General features: G+C 33.6%; 1 long non-coding RNA gene across 1 annotated transcript; it reads right to left on the bottom strand.

Moving 5' to 3' along the window:
• Positions 1-727: 727 nt before the first annotated feature.
• LOC129758321 (uncharacterized) lies at positions 728-1,453 on the bottom strand. The gene is made up of 3 exons (XR_008739949.1): positions 1,325-1,453; positions 1,080-1,249; positions 728-1,011 (listed from the first exon to the last, which is right to left on the bottom strand). It is a non-coding gene; the product is annotated as an uncharacterized LOC129758321 (long non-coding RNA).
• Positions 1,454-2,916: the final 1,463 nt, after the last annotated feature.

The following is a 2,916-nucleotide window of genomic DNA, read 5'->3' as shown; positions in this document are numbered from 1 at the left end:
CTAACAAAAGGGTGATGATAGCTGATTGTTAACACATCAGTCAATGGGAGTTGCTTTCAAAATTGTGGTTTTTGCGGAAACTAGCAAATTTCGGACAGTAAATATGGCAGAATCGGGTAAGAAAATCTTCGATTTTCTAGTCCTGGTAGTTTTTGCATAATAAGATTTAGTTTTTATGTGATGTTTTAATAAAAATAACATTTGTGACTTTTTAAGGTTCAAACCAAGGCGAAGCTATTCCGATAGAAATCGACATGGTGGATGTGCTTGACTACGTTAGAGATTCTGTCCGGCCAATCCGAGAAGGGTCAGCAGTTTTTTAAGCCAATCACGTACTATTAATCGGCTACCGTAAGAAGACGGATGAATTTATAAAGCTGAGAGGATATGTTACACAAAAATCACATCCAAACGCCGTGCACATCAAATTCAGCTTAAACTCACACACTCCATTTCTTCATGGATTTTGAGCTGTAGCTGCAAAGCCGGAACAGAAAAGTGCAAACATATCATCGCTTGTTTGCTGTTTTTGAAAAATTTTAAAGTTAAACTCAATCTAATGGCTGGATTTCAACACAAATTTATTTCTTGTAGGTTCCGGAAGGTAGAATATATGTTTTGCACTGATGCTGCTCAAGCGTGGGGTAAGACAAAAATGGACAAAAAACAGCGCCATGGTGTGCCAAACCTATTCAAGACTTATGTTGCATGAAAAAAATTGCAAGATTGCAAGCAAAGAATGCAGATTTGAAGAAGAAAATACTTCAAGCATATTTATTAACTATTTTACCAAAATATAAATGATAACTGATACACTCTGGGTCACATGTGGCTCGTAAAACGGCCAGTTCGACATGCTTGCTTATGACTGTGTTACTGATTCTTTCAGGCCGATTCGAGAAACCTTTTTTTTATTCCTTAGAAGAACAAATCATCCTTTTCCAAAGCAGTTCCTAATCGGTTCCATCCGTTTGATCAAACCTGTTTTTTATCCTGAAATTCGACACGCTTCTGAAATAAATTTTTAAGAAATATTTTATGAAAACGAACTTGCCAAAAATGAATAAAATATTACGAACTAAAGAATCTTCGTCCGAAAGTTTCTTATAAATAATTTCCAGGTCGTTTATTGAAAATCTTTCGTTTTCGTGAACCTTTGCTGTTTTAAAGCGGAACTTAAAACACTCTTTCTCCGGGTAGGCCTTCCAAGCTGCTGCAAGTTTAGACATAAATTTTGTTTTCCGGAAAACTAAAAATTAATGAAGTATAAATAATGAAAATGTTTGGAAAAGCATAAGCGATTAAAGAATTCACTTTTTCTTACCATATTCTCCAAGCCAAATTGGCTAAATGTTTTATTTAACTGCAAAATTCTCAAAAATTGTCATGTGTTTTGGAAAACTACTACTTGTTTTGACACTTGGGTCCCTAACATCATCATTTTGATCGCAAGGCCCTCTGAGAGTCGTTTTGAACTGCAAATCGCCAATAAGGCGCCTGTTTCTCAAACACGTGGGGGCGATATGCAACCTAGATGTGTTTTTTTCTTGCTTATTTGATTTGTACACAGCACGTGGTAATAAATGACGCCTAGATGTGACACGGATTGGTATTTTATCAATCGAATCAAAACCAATTGAAAGATTTGCCAAAATGCTTCAATATTTAGTTTGTGTTAATGTAGGCAGCATTCGACTTTTCATTCAAGGAACATTAGAACATGTTCAAACGTTCAACTTTTTCTGTTAAAAAAAAAATTAAAAATTATGTTTTCTTCTAGAAATTATTACTTCGGCCCAAATACACAACTGAAACGAATTTAGAAATGAAAATGGGAGCTTTTTATTTTAAATAATTCTGAAAAAACCATCGTACTTTTTGCTTACATACCAATTCAAGTACGTACTTAACATGAAAAGTGTTTTTGTGTTACATGGCTGCATGAAAGAGACTATTGATCCGCTTCGTTTTTGAAAAGTGAGACTTTAGTTAGAACTGATATTCAACTGGACGCAAAATTTTTAAAAGAAATTTTTAGTTTACCCTTAAAGTGTTATAAACAATATTCCCTTCTGTCAACTTACACGGTGGGGCAAGGGCAAACGTCGAACTTTTAAGAAATTCATTTTCAAAATGATTCAATATGTTGGAAAGACCAGAAGGGGTATTCCGAATGTTGAAAGTGCAGCGGATATTGAACAGCATTCGTTAAAAGTGGAGTAACCAACATAAATTTATATTGCAGGAATACTGCAGATCGATCAGTGAAACTTGATAGAACAAAAAACAGGAATTCGTATTAAATCCATTTTAAAGCCATTACTCTGACGCATCTGTAAATAAGATTTGCATTGACACTTGCCCCAATATACGAGACAAATGTAAACTCAGAAATTTGTTTTTGCCAACATTTTTGAATATTTGACTTTCAAAGAGAAAATAAAAAAAAAACGCTGAGAACTTATTTAGTGATGCAACTGGTATTTTTTTTAAATATTTATATGTTTACCGTAGTAAATTTATTTAAAAAAAAAGAAATTTGCACTGTATTTAAAACATAACAAATTTAATATCTTTTTCAATACCATGATAAGTGCTGTTTGGGTATCGAGCCGGTTAAATTTGCCTACCTTCTTCAAGCAGTGGGGGACAAAATTGAAAAAGATGGGAGAGCTCCCATGTAAATTTAAGATAAAGAGCTTTTCAAAGAAGGGACCATATTTAAAAAGGTTTTTTTGGGTACAGAGTACAAATTTCATATCTTGAAAAAAGAGTTTAGAGATCAAGTTTCAGTAAATAATATAAACCATCTTTGAATTGCAATTCAGAACTGCAGCTGCAGCTCTAAATTCAAAGTTGTTGGTTCTGAAGTATGATGAGGTTTGATTTAAAAAAAATGCTCTCTAAAATCTAAAT

Source organism: Uranotaenia lowii, chromosome 3 (assembly GCF_029784155.1).
Source record: "Uranotaenia lowii strain MFRU-FL chromosome 3, ASM2978415v1, whole genome shotgun sequence".
Classification (NCBI taxonomy): Eukaryota; Metazoa; Arthropoda; class Insecta; order Diptera; family Culicidae; genus Uranotaenia; species Uranotaenia lowii.
This window is presented reverse-complemented; position numbering and strand designations above follow the sequence as displayed.